The sequence below is a fragment of the Eubalaena glacialis genome, chromosome 5, assembly GCF_028564815.1.
Source record: "Eubalaena glacialis isolate mEubGla1 chromosome 5, mEubGla1.1.hap2.+ XY, whole genome shotgun sequence".
NCBI lineage: Eukaryota > Metazoa > Chordata > Mammalia > Artiodactyla > Balaenidae > Eubalaena > Eubalaena glacialis.
In genome coordinates this window covers 124015473-124029879 of record NC_083720.1, presented here as the reverse complement: position 1 = coordinate 124029879, position 14407 = coordinate 124015473, and positions in this window count along the sequence as shown.

The window sequence follows — 14407 nt, the reverse complement described above, 5'->3', positions numbered from 1 at the left end:
GACCTCAAATCATTTCTCCAAATAATTTTTAAGTACAATTAGCAGTACAAAGTTAGAGATATCTCAGCATTTCAGAGCACAAGATTTTATGAGCAAAATAGAACGGAAAGTATTTGTAGCATACAGAACAGAAAATAGATTAAGGTTCAGAATATCAGAATTTACAAATCAATAAGGAAAAGATTGTTTTTTAAAAAAAGAAAAATACAAATAAGCCATTCACAAAAAAATACCAATTGCCAATATAAGCACATGAAAAAAAATATTTAACATATTTAATTACGAAAATGCAAATTGAAACACAATATTCTTTTCTTCATTAGCTTGGGGAGAGTTTTAAAATATTGATAATAGATTGGTAAATTGTTGGGAAAATTAGCATTCTCAGACACTATTGGTGATGCCGAATATTGCTATTTTAAAAGTGCATTTGCCAATACCTATTAGAATTTAAAATGTATATATGACACAATTTCATTTCTGAAATTTTTTTCTCTATATATTCACACCAAAGTATGCCAAGGTGATTATATAAACATTATTTGAACTATTGTATATAAAAGACAAAACTAGACCCACCCAGATGTTCATCATAAGAGAATGGTCAGATCTATCATTTTACGCCTGTTCAATAGTATTCTAAAGAAGCCACAAGAAAGAAGGAGGTAGACCTGGATGTCTTAATATGCAAGGAAATCAAAGCCTCTTTAATATGAAAAAACAAGCAAGGAGCCAAACAGAGATTAATTATAGTACGAAACAAAAATTTGTATACATTTTTAACCTGTAGTATATCTATTTTGTAGATGAGTACATGAAAAATGTTAACTGTGGTCACCTTTGGGGAGAAGAACTAAGAGTCTGAGTGAGAAGGAAGACTTTTATTGTTTTATTGTTCTGTTTGGTTTTCTTTCATATATGTGTGTATATATATACATATATGTTTTATTTTAAATAATTAAAACACTTACTTTAAACAATTGTTTTAAAATTTAATTCTTAATAGTTTAATAACATAATTTAAAAATAAAATTTAAAATACATTTATTTATGTAAAACAATTTATTTAAAACAATTAAAACCCTAATAAGATCATGATTAAGTGAGAATTTTTCTTTCACACCATCTTCCTGACCTTTCCCCACCTCCCCTCACTCTTTGAAGTGCTCCTCCCTTTCTCCCTGACTGCTTTCCCTGCAGCAGCTCCCAGAAAGGAGGTCAGGCTCCCTGCTCCACAGCTCTGTGGAGATAAACCCAAGCAAGTGTCCCTCCATCCTTCAGGCTCTTTGTGTTCTTTGGGGACAGAAATACAAGAGCTCGGAGTCTGTAATAGTTCTTGAAATTCCTTCTTTCACTGCAAACCTGTGATCAGGTTTACAGTGAAACATTTACAGAAATCTCAGGTGAGCAAACGCTTAATGTTTTTCCTCAGGAAACAAGAGTAGAGTTTTTTAATTGTTCAGCCAATGGAAAGTACACAATCTGCTTATTCAAAATTTTTATATTCTCCCCAATGACTAAGCTTTCAATCTGCTCTCTGTTAATTTTTATTGGCTCCTAATTTGAATTTTATCTCGGTTTTTTTAAGGTTATATTTTTACTTCTTTTAATCAAGAAAACTATACAAATGTCCCTAGGATGAGTTAGAAATTAATTTCGTGATATTTGAAAAATTATTTAGGTATTGTCTCCTTTTAGATTTTCTTTGTTTTCAATGTGAGGATTTTTCCCTCTAAAATCTACTTTTGCAAAACCAGGGTTTATCTCTTTTCTGTCTGAGTGAAATCATATGGTGACTACAATTTAATTCCCGTAAGCAAGAAAAAGATTACCATACACTCAAATCAGCAATCTGGTCCTGTCCCACAGCCCTTCCCCTAAATAACTCCCTTTTCAGCCTTATGCCTGTGGGTGTGGTATTCTGATTTTCACTGTTACCACTTACAGCATTGGGCTCCAGTGGTGCAAAAACAGTTTCCCAAATGATTTCCAAACTCAATCCATCCTTCGGTAATTACATTTGTAGATAATGGAAAAGAAATCATTAACTGAGAGTGCTTTTAAATCACAATTAATTGCACATGCAAATGCACTGCTAAATTTGGATGCTCAATTAGATAGCTAATTGCATTGAAAATGAAAGTGTGCCCTTTAGTTGACGACCGTAGGCCCTGGCCCACCTGTGTGCATCCTCGCACTTAAACAGGTCTCCTGCCTTGATACAATTGTCGGTATGGAAAGGGGAAAAAAAAGTACCACCTGCAGAAAGTGGAAGATGTAACCAATCATAGCTGTCACACAATTTACATCTGGAATACAGACAGTCTATTTTAAACCCGATCCTCTGAAATGAAGCACCATGGGGATTCCAGGAGTTTTAGGGCTCTCTAAAAACATTTTCCACATAAAGGAAATGTTGTGTCTATCCAATAGTTCATTCTTTGAAAACACAGGAGACATTTTCTCATGAGCCTTTAACTCCTATAACATTTAGTGTCTTGAAGCTCTGAGATAAGAAACTAGTGGTTAAATTGGAACATTTAAATTATTACTACTTTAATAGACATGCTGTCTTATACTTGTATAGCAATGACAATATATGTTACATATATTTGCTCATCCTATCATAACTGCATGAGATAAGTAGGAAATGTACAACTATCCACATGCCATGCACAGGAAAATATGATTCAGAGAAGTGAAGTGATTTTTTTCCCCAGAAAGTCAATAACAGGAAAGAAACTGCTCTATCTTAAGACAGTCTGGTGGTCTTTCATGAAAATAGTAGTGAGTGCTAAAAATACACTTGGTGAAGTAAATGAGCCTAAAATCTCTAGCACTCTAAGATAAGTTTGAAACTTTTGAGATGACTTTGTAAATTAAATCATAGGCAACCTTAAGAGCAAAAGTAGTGTGTTAGGCAGAATAACGGCCCCCCCAAAGATACGCATGTGAAATCCTTGAACCTGTGAATATGTTGGGTTATATTGAAAAGGGGAATTAAGGTTGCTAATCAGCTGATCTTTAAATGGGACCTGAAATATAATACGTCCTGGATTATATAATGGGCCCAATGTAATCATATGAGTCCTTAAAAATGGAAGATGGAGATGAAAGAGGAGAGTCAGAGACAGATATGACTATGGCAGAAAGGCACAGGCAGATGAAATACTGGCGGCTTTGAAGATGGAGAAGGAAACTGTGAACCAGGGAATGTAGGTGACCTCTAGGAGAGAGAAGAGGCAAGGGCATCCATTCTCCCCTCAAGCCACCAGAAAGCAACACAGGCCTGCTGACACCTTGATGTTAGCCCAGTTACATCTGTGCCAGACTCTGATCTCCTTAACTGTAAGATACAAATTTGTGTTGTTTTAAGCCAGTTAACCTTGTGGTAATTCGTTATGGCAGCAAATAGAAAACAAATACAAATTGTGTCTAAAATGTACACAGCTGAACTGCAAATGCTTGTAGAATAAATGAAAGATGTCTCCTAAGTGTTGTGACTCTATCAGGGTGACATAACTACACATGACATTTGCCTCTCAACCCATCTCACTCCATTAGTTCTCAGAAAACATTCCTGACCTTTTTCCGAGCATTTACTCTCATTTATTGAAATTGCTGGTTAGAGGAGATTCACAAGCTCTTGGTTTGCAAAGACAATTGTTTCTATTTTTCATTTTATCCAAATAAACCTTGTCAGACTCTGTCAGTGGAGGTCCACAGCATGTTGAGATAAACTATTTTGATGGCTGACTCTCTAACTCTCTTTTAAACATCAAATGTAGTATTTTGAATTGATTTCTCACTTATTCTTGAGAGACACTAAACATAATGTAACATAAAATTTGCTTGACGGTATGATAAGTGAGGTAAAAGAGGTGTGATTTGGTTTTAGTTAGATTGAATTGCACCTTGAAATTAATGGCTGTGTTCCAGCAATCATTGTTGGAGTAAAACTTGGACAAAAATAGAATTTCATTGATTCTAAGACAGGTTTTCATATTTCAACATATTAGAAACCAACATTCACCATAGAATCAATGGTATCTTACCATTATTCCCAACCAGGTGGGTGTGCACAACTTGGTCATAACTGTTCTTTTTTGTCATCACTTACATTAACTTACTGATACGTACATTGTATCCTACTGCAGGTGAAGTATAATTGGTACTGAATGGAAAGTTGGTATGTAAGCAGAAAGAGACAGAAACAGTACAGCAGGACATAAATTTTCTCTTAGTGATACAAATATTCATTGCTGGTGGAATAACTAAATTATAGATTTTTTTTTGCAGAGCAACAACCAAGGATTTAAAAAATAAAATACTGACAAATAATGAAGCTGTATTATATTTTCCTAATGAGATATGTGCAAAAGGATTGTCTATTAGATTCTAAGCAATGTAACTGAAGTTGGAAGAAATTGACAAGTCCCTCAGAAGAGATGAAAGAAATTTCAAGGCAATGAGAGTCTAGCGTGACTAATTCATGAATTGTGCAGGACATTCATTAAAGCATTTTTTCATTATTTTATCAGCAGCATTCTTTTTTCCTAGTAGTACAATCACTGATATTTCAAATTAGGTAAAAAATAACAAGTACAGTAAAGCAGAAGCTAGCACACCATTGTAAAGCAATTATACTTCAATAAAGATGTTTAAAAAAAAAAAAAAAAACAAGTACAGAAATGAAGGAACAAGATGGGTGATTTATTTTATATTTTGCTCTTGCAGCATGATACGGAGGTAATTTAGAATAATAGAATATGGAAAAGAAAAATGTAACTTTTCTGAACCTTTATTTTGATCTATAAAATGAGATAGTAACATTCACTGAGAACTGTGATGCAAGGTTTAAATTAGATTTTCATCTGCTTCTCTTTCCCTATAGCCAAAGGGAATGTTTATATGTCAATTGTGGGAGAACTTCCAAGGATTTAGAGTCAAAAGACAGGAATTCAATTTCTGGCTCTGCCTCTCACAGTGTGATCTTACACTTGTAAGCTAAATTCTCACTTCCTGTGGTAGTCAGCCTCCAAGATGACCCCAAGATGAGCCCTTGTGTAATCCCCTCCCTCACTGAACCAGGTTTCGTCTGTGTGACCAATGGTGTATGGCAGTAATGATGTTAGGTCACTTTCAAGATTAGGTTATAAAGACGGTGGCTTCTGCCTTAGGCAGTGAGTGCTTTGGGAGAAACCTTCTTCCTTGTTTTGAGGATACTCAGATAATTCTGTGGAGAAGCCTACATGGCAAGAAACTTTAGACTTCCTGACAATAGCCACCAGGGATCGGAGGGCTCCAGCCAATAGCCATTAGAGTGAGTCTTCTCCAAAGCAGAGCCTGGAATTCCAATCAAAGCTTTACAGCGCAGTGCAGCCTCAGGTGATTGAAACCTTGTGGAAGATCCTGAGTCAGAATCATCCAGCTAAGCCGCTGTGGGATTCCTGACTCTCAGAAATAGTGAGATAATACTTGTTTGTTGTTTCAATACAATAAGTTTTGAGGTAATTTTTTATACAGTAATAAATAACTAGTACAGTCTTTTATCTAAAAAAAATGAGGATAATACCCACTTCTTAGAGTTTTGGGTGGATCAAAAGAGAGCATGTTGTAAACTATAAATTATCAATACAATGTTAATTACTGTGATTATTTCACATGTCCATTTACCACACTTTGGGTAACCTGGATGCTTTTAGGTTTCCCCCTAATTCTAAATAAGCCACTAAGAAGTATTGTGCTGGGGGTCCGGGAGTACCCTCAGGTTCAGTGATTTGCTAGAAGGACTCAGAGAACTCAGATGTTGTTATACTCATAGTTATAGTTTATTATAGTGAAAGGATGCAGATTAAAAAGAGCAAAGGTAGAAGGTGTGTAAGGCAGTCTAGCAGAGCCAGCATGACTAAGCACAATCAACAGAGCTCAAGGGTCACAGCCAAAGGAATAAATCCAATATGGGGTCAGGTTTGTTCTTCTCTGTTACAATTTCCAGACCCCTCTTTCTTGGTCTGCTGACAAGCCCGTGTGCCTGATGTCTGTGAGATTTTCATTGCATATGAGTAAATGAGGATTTTGATTTACACCAAACTATAAAGGGACCTGACCTTATATCTTGAGACAATCAACTTTGTATTTGAAGGTTTATTTCCTCTGTCTCCATTTATTTCCTCTGACCTCTCCTGCCCTTAGGCTGGTATCTGTGAAGGATTTTATATTAGGGTGAGGAAACGGGCTTACAGCCAGAGGCCCTACATTGCCCCCGCATAAAACTTATTTATAAAGGGGAATTGCTGTCCACCTTCTGGATTCCTGTTCCACAAGCATAGCCTTTATAGCACACCTTTCTGCCTCTAGCCACAAAAATCCCTATGATGAACTATGCAAAGAACACAAGGTTATCCCCATAAGCCAGGTTTATATATGGATGTCGAAAGAGGTGAGGTAGAGACGGATTGGTGCAGCTTCTGTCCAGCCTGCATGAAACCTCCCAAGCAGCCTATGAGCATCACTCATAGGTCTGGAGGATGGACGGGCTGCCTGCCTGTAGGAGGAGTTCAATGTCCATGGTGCTGCGTGCCCATCAGAAGTCCACCTTCTGCCGCCTGTTACAGGAGTGTCTCCTTGTCTGGGCAGAGGGGGAATCCCTTCCAGTGTTCTTGTTCAAGAAAATTTAAAACAACTGCAGTGGTTTTGATAGATGAGCAATCACAATACAAGGGTCTTCAGATGGCTTAAAATGAAACATATCATCTGTTGGAAAGATGCGGCCACTTTGAGTTTCCAGAGTGCCCTTGAGTATCCAATTTTAAGAGCTCAGCTCATCTTCCCTAGCTGCATGCTTCATCTGAAGTTATTCACTTAGCTACTGGGTCACTGTTTCAGACACAGGTATGCTTTCTTCTCCCTGATACTCCCAAAGTTCTTACGAGAACAATTCTTAAAATTCCAAGTGATTCAATGCTTGATTTGAGTTACAGCACGGAAGCAAGATACTGGGATGAATTGACTTTACTCCTCACCTCATCTTAGCAGAATGCAACTCCCAGAAATACATGGCAAAACTCAATCACCAAAGCTGTAAAGGAAAGCTCTGATACTTGAGAAGGAAGAAAACAGTTGACAGAAAGATGGTTAAGAGGCTTGGTTAGAGTCAGCACATGTCCTGGTTATAAACAGATCCTTCTGTTTATAATTATGGCCCTGGAATGATTATTAAAAGCACCTTTTTTAGTCTAAAAAGTATCCTGGTTTGGATGATAAATTATATGGTGACCCTTAGCTTAACTGGCAGGTGGCCCCTCATGGTCACCCTCAGAGAACTGTAAAGCAGGTGGAGGGCTCCAAGGAGAAGCAGAGGTGTGTGATCCAGAAGTCCCCTGAATGCCCCAGGAAGGAGTATAGGCAAGCGCATTCAAAACTGCAGAAAGGGGGCTTCCCTGGTGGCACAGTGGTTGAGGATCTGCCTGCCAATGCAGAGGACACGGGTTCGAGCCCTGGTCTGGGAAGATCCCACATGCCGCAGAGCAACTGGGCCCGTGAGCCACAATTACTGAGCCTGCGCGTCTGGAGCCTGTGCTCCGCAACAAGAGAGGCCGCCATAGTGAGAGGCCCGCGCACCGCGATGAAGAGTGGCCCCCGCTTGCCGCAACTAGAGAAAGCCCTCACACAGAAATGAAGACCCAACACAGCCAAAAATAAATAAATAAATAAATAAATAAATAAATAAGCAGGGGGAAAAAAATGCAGTAATCCAAAAATCCAGTAAATTCAGGGAACTCTTGCCAATAAATGTATCATTTAAAAAAAAAAAAACTGCAGAAAGAATAAGAATTCTGACTGAGAAGACAAGATTAAATGGAGTAATTAAGAGGTCACTGGTGACTTCCAGGGAGCAGCTTTTGAGCAAAGCAGAGGCAGAGGTTGCAATTTCAATGGAAAGGGAAGTGAGTCAGAGGTTCTGCACTGGCCACTTACTCTTTAGCAAAATGTGATAGTTACATGAAGGAAAGGAATAAAAAATGGGGCAATTATATGAATGAACTGATCCTAAAAAAAAGAGCAAGGGAAATGCAAAAGGCTCTTAAACACATGAAAAAATGCTTAACATAAAAAGGTAATTAAAGTTAGAATTATGCTGCAATATCATTTTTTAACCATCACGTTGGCAATGGTGAGAGGAAAGAGGCATATCACTGGGGGTAGAGAATAAATTATTATAGTCTGAACGGAGGGTGGCTTGACAATATGTAGGAATATATAAAATGAATGTTCCATTTGACCTAGAAATTTCTACTTTCAGAAATGATCCTACAGATATTCTTGCATAAGTACAGAATGACTTTATATGAGGATACTTATTATAGAATTCTTTATAACATCAAAATATTGGAAATAACCTAATGTCTTTCAATAGGGAAAGGGATAAATATAACAGAAAAATGCTGAGTGCTTACAATCTGACACCATTTGAAGTGTTTTATTTGTATGATTTTATTTCCTCTCAGTAAAGCTGTGAGCTCAGATGACTATTATCCTCCTTTTATAGATGAAGAAACTGAGGCACAGAGAGGTAAGTAACTTGCCCAGGGTAATACAACTAGTAAATAGTAGATCTGGGATTTGAACTCAGAGCTTAGTCTCAGAACCACTGTTATAGATGTACCTTGGTCTATAAAAGAATGAGGTCTTTTCCCTGAGTCCTGCCAGAGTGATCTGGGATCAGACCCTGCTTGGGTCAGAGGCCAAGGCTGTCCTTGAGATTTCTGGACGAGGAAAACCAGGAGACACAAGGTCATTTGAGATATAGGTCAGTGTCCACAGAGAAAGGAATCTAAATAGTTATTTCTTCTGTTTCACACTATCCATAATCACATTTGCTGTTAACAACATAGGTGAAGGTGGCTGTGAGTGTAAGAGGCTGAAAAAATAAAGAATAATTGCAGTATTTTTCTCATGATTCCTTATTTATAAAAGGATATGGTTCATGTCTCTGAGGACAGTTTGAAGAAATTTTTGCCTATTCTCTCATATCAAACCTGGTGCAAAGAGTGGCTATTTCAGTAGAATAAAAATGTTGCATTCAAAAAACAAAAATAAAAAAAGGAGGTCTTTTAATGTTGGCCTTTAACAAAATGAGATAGACCTATATGTACTTATATAAAATAAGCTCCAAAGCAAGGTTTTAAATGAAAAGAGGATGGTGCAAAACACTGTGTTTAATATGTTATCATTAGTCTGGAAAAATATATTTATGCTTGTCTATACATAGACTCCTTCTGGAAGACTGTACAAGAAACAGGGGGTTGTCTCTGAGAAGACAGTTGGTGGCTGAAAGACAGAGGACAGAGGCAGGAGAAGACTTAGGTTTTACTGTATACTCTTTTGTATCTTTTGGATTTTATGCCATGTGTTTCTATTACTTCTAATTAATATTTAGAAGTGAAAAGTAAATAAAGGTGATACAAAAACAATAAAATAAAATATAGGTAATAATGACAAAATGTAGGGGATAATTGATAAAACCTGGGCTGGAAGGTGGTAAAAAGGCCTAAATTGTTGTGTTTAGGAAAAGGACAAGGGCTTAAAGAAAGGCAACACGTTGGGGCAACATCAGGCTTTATAGAAATACCACTACATTTTAAAAACTGGGTAAAAAAAACACCTAACATGAGCTCTCCCCTCTTAACAAATGTTTAAGTATACTGTATAATGTTGTTAACTACATGCACATTTTGGTACAGTAGATTTCTAGAACTTGTTCATCTTGCATGACTGAAACTCTACCCCCATTTGTATTAGTCAGTTCAGGCTTCTGTAACAAAAATACATTCGACTGGATGGCTTGAACAGCAGACATTTATTTTCTCATAGTTGCAGAGGCTGGGAGTCCAAAAACAGGGAGCAAAGCATTGTGGGTTTCTGGTGAGGACTTCATTCCTGGCTTATAGGTGGCTGCCATCTTGCTCTGTGCTCATATGACTTCTTTTTCTCAGGGGAAGGGCAGAGAGAGACAGAGACAGAGCAAACTCTCTGGTGTCTCTTCTTAGAGGGCACTAATCCCATCGGATTAGGGCTCTACTCTAATGCCCTCATTTAACCTTAATCACCTGCTTAAAAGTCCTACGTCTAATACAGTCACATAGGGGATTAGGGCTTCACCATATGAGTTTGGGGGGGGGGATGAAATTCAGTCCATAGCACCACTGAACAGCAACTCTCCATTTCTCCCTCCCCTCAGCACCTGGCAACCACCATTCTACTTTCTTCTTCTGTGAGTTTGACTACCATAGATAGTACCTCATATAAGTGGAATCATGCAGTATCTGTCTGTGACTGGCTTATTTCACTTAGTAAAATGTCCTCGAGTTTCACCATGTTGTATTATATGACAAGATTTCTTTCTTTCTTCTTGAGGCCGAATAATACTCCAGTGTTTGTCTATGCAACGTTTTTTTTGTCCATTCATCTCTCTACGGACATGTAGGTTGTTTCCATATCTTGGCTATTGTGAATAATGCTGCAATGAAAATGGATGTGTTTCCTCTGGACTTGTGCATGTAAATTTCCAATTTGAGGGGTCTGCTGATTTCTTTTTCAGGAGCTCATAATCTCTTGATCCCTCTGGTGTCTGTCTACAGTACTGCAGTTACAGTAGTACAATATTCTATATTTGTCTATACATTTACCTTTAATGCGGGTTTTCTGGAGCTGCTGCAAGCTGTCCAGCTTTTTGTTCTCAGTGGTCACTAGGCTTCTACAGTATGCCAGGTCCCATCAATTCTTTGAACTGGGAGAGACAGAAATTAGTCCCTTAGGCAGTCCCCAAAAAAAGTCAGAACACGTGTTCTAACTCTTTCTCTCCAGGGAGAAGCTGGGAGTTGGTTTTTTTTCCCCTGATCTTCCATAGTGAACCAGGGGAAGGAGCTATAGTGGGTGAGTGGGTGTTAGTCGATACCTTTATTCTTAGCTTCCCAGCCTGACACCCTTTCCTTTCAGCTCTTAGATTCAGGCAAGACAGAAACCAGCTTCTTGGGCAGCCCCCTGAAAAGTCTGCATGTTGGATGTATGTTTTAGTCTTGTTTCCTTCCCCATGGAGAAACCAGGAGCTGAGAGTTTTTTCCCAAAAGTGCTGCGCTGAGCTTGTGGGAGGGACTATGGTAAGTGGGGGCCATGAATTTTCCTGCTGGAATGGATGTGGCTTGTTTCACACTCACCTGGGATGCAGGTGCCTCTTAACTGTTTTCTGGATTTCTCACAAAGGGAATTGGTCTGTGTGTTGTTATTGGATCGGTGTCTCTGTGGAAGGATCTGGCGCTTCCTATTCTGCCATCTGGCTAATGTCATCCTCAAATATCTCCATATTTTGATTAACGGGTAAAAGTTGTGCTGAAATGAATCTACATCCTAACGTGTGACACAGAACTTTGAACAGCTCAGTCCAGGAGACCTGCTACAAAAAAATAGTTTGGAAAAGTCCCAGTGTGACATCAGATGGTCACCAATGAAAGATCTTGTTTTCCGGCAAATTTTACAACTTTGCCTTATTATCTTATGAAGAGGAAAATAGCTCAGCCTGGGAATAAACCCTTCTATTCCGACAATAATACGGTTCTGAAGGGTGATCCAGTAAATGGGCCATTAGCAGTGGATGCTTTTATAAAGACTGGAAATGCTTTAGTACTGTGGTGGTGATTGCTTTGTAATACATGTTTTCTTTTAAATGTTGTTTGGATCTCATAATTCCTTTTTAAGTTTGCTGCCAAAAATTCTAAGAAGAAGAATGAAATAAATACAAAATGTTGAGAAGGAATGACTGTCCTAGCCCTAGCTTTTGCACAAGGAGAATCCTTAACAGTGATAAGAATATTTTGAAGTTGAAGAGAAAAGTTGTAAGTCAAAGGAAGCAAAACAAACATCTGGAAATAGCAGGTGGGAAGAAGGGCTATATCCCTTAATTTTTTTGATGCATCAGAACTGAGGGTGGGGAGAATGTTCATTTCAAAAATTATTAGAAGTTAGGGAGAAATGAGTTTCCTAAATCTTTTTCAAATAAATGTGTTCCAGTAGCATAGGGGTTCCAGACAGCAGAGGGCAAGTGGTCCTGAAGTGTACTTAAAAGAGCAAGGAATAAATTGATGTGAAAAGAAGGAAGTGGTGATAGTTAGGAATGAGATCACCAAATGTAAAAGCAAAGTGGAAAAATTGGTACTTGGGGCTAATAACTGTGGACCATGAGTTGGTAGAGGTTAGAGGCTGGGTGAAGCTAAATAGATAGAATTGCTGAGTAGTTGAAGATTTTTTTAAAGCTATATGTGTGAAATTAACTAATCCCAAGGTACCCATCTGAAATATTGTTGCTCAAAGATTTACAATTCAGGTGCTCACTTCTTAGTACTTAAGACTTCTTGGGGTTTCATAATGGTGATGGGGCAAGCTGACAGAAACTTGAATTTTTTCTTTCTTTTTTTTTTCCAAAAGTAGAAATAATATTGAAGAACTCTTCTGACCTGGTCTACCTGTTTCAGGATTAAACCTGGACCTCACCCTCAGCCTTCTCAATTAAGGCTGCCTCCCAGCCACCTTGATATTGAAGCTCCCTTCACGACAGCTACCTCCAAAGCTGTAAAGCCAGTTCAGAGAAGAGAGCTTTCTCTTTTCACCATCCCAGGCTTCCATGCCTCAAAGAATGATGACGAGGTGCTTGGTAAAATTTTTACTCATAAAAAGAATATAACTACATTATAGAACTTCTGAAAAACAGAGGAAACAATACCTCTGATTCAGCTATAATCTACCATCTTAAGAGAATCAGTGATGTAATGTTGGTACATTTTTTCTGGACATTCATAATCTTAAATATTTTGATCATACAATGAATTTCGTCTGTGCTTGGCTTTTTTATGTATTAACTTATGGCTATCATTTTCCACGATTGCATAAAATTACCTTTATTTACCAGTCTTTAGCAGTTCTCTAGCAATTACACACTTTTACGCGTTTTTTACTTCTGTTAATATTACCACTGAACGTCTTTGTACGAAACACTTTTCTATATGTTAGGTTATTTCTCTAGGGCAGTATCTACATGTGGATTATTGTGCTTAAAAAAGTATAAAACAGTGTCATTTAAAAATCTTATTAGTGGGACTCTCCTGGTGGTGCAGTGGTTAAGAATCCACCTGCTAATGCAGGGGACGTGGGTTCGAGCCCTGGTCCGGGAAGATCCCACATGCCGCAGAGCAACTAAGCCCGTGTGCCACAACTACTGAGCCTGCGTTCTAGAGCCCGTGAGCCACAACTACTGAGCCCGCGTGCCACAACTACTGAAGCCCGCATGCCTAGAGCCCGTGCTCCGCAACAAGAGAAGCCACTGCAATGAGAAGCCTGTGCACCACAACAAAGAGTAGCCCCCGCTCACCACAAGTAGAGAAAGACCGCGCGCAGCAACGAAGACCCAATACAGCCAAAGATAGATAGATAAATAAATAAATAAATAAATTTATTAAAAAAAAATCTTATTGGTGACTTTGCTAAACACTTTAGGTAGTTTTAAAAAAAAAAATCACTCTCTCTATATCTGAGGTTGGCATTTTAATGCCATTTATGGATAGGGAATCTTAAGCTTAGAGAGGGGAACCAACTTACTCAAGATCATACATTGGCAGATGGATGAAACTGGGTATGAACCCAAAGTAGAGAACCAGGAATGAGGAGCTAAAACCTTGTACAGGTTGCAACCCAGTAAAGGTGAGCATGGAGTTTGCTGTTGAGATCTGCAGTTTCAATTCTCTGTGAAGTAAAAAAGCAGGCTTTTGACTGTAGAGCCATTCTGTTTTGTATGGAGAACCTAATAGATTCTATATGACTCTAACAGCAAAAGAATCATATCAAAGCATTCATTTTACCATTCATTCCTTTAGACTAAGGAAAGATTGTGCATGATATTGATAGCTGAAATAGACACTTTATGCTTTTAGGTAGCTTTCATTATTGGTTTAATGGATGGCCATATATTTCCATATATTTCAAACCAAAAGCCTTAAGGACTGCATCTCAGACTTACTTAATTTGCTGATATCCTTTTTAATCATACATATCCTAGAGATGTATTTCCCTGTAGAATTAAACTTCTGCTAATAAATTGAACTAAATAATAACTATAGATTTTCACAATTGAATTCATCTAGCTTAAAAATTAAATTGTCATGGTCAAATTAAATAAAAATGTTCAAAAATTGTGTGGCCTAAAAAATGATGTATCTACCCTTAAATGGAGGCCTCATCAAATGAATATGGATAGATAAATCAAAATTCCAGAAGTGCGTTATAGATAGAGAACAAAACTACCCAAGTTTTTTTTTTTTCCTATAGAAACTGTTATCTGTGCTTTAATTACAAAGCA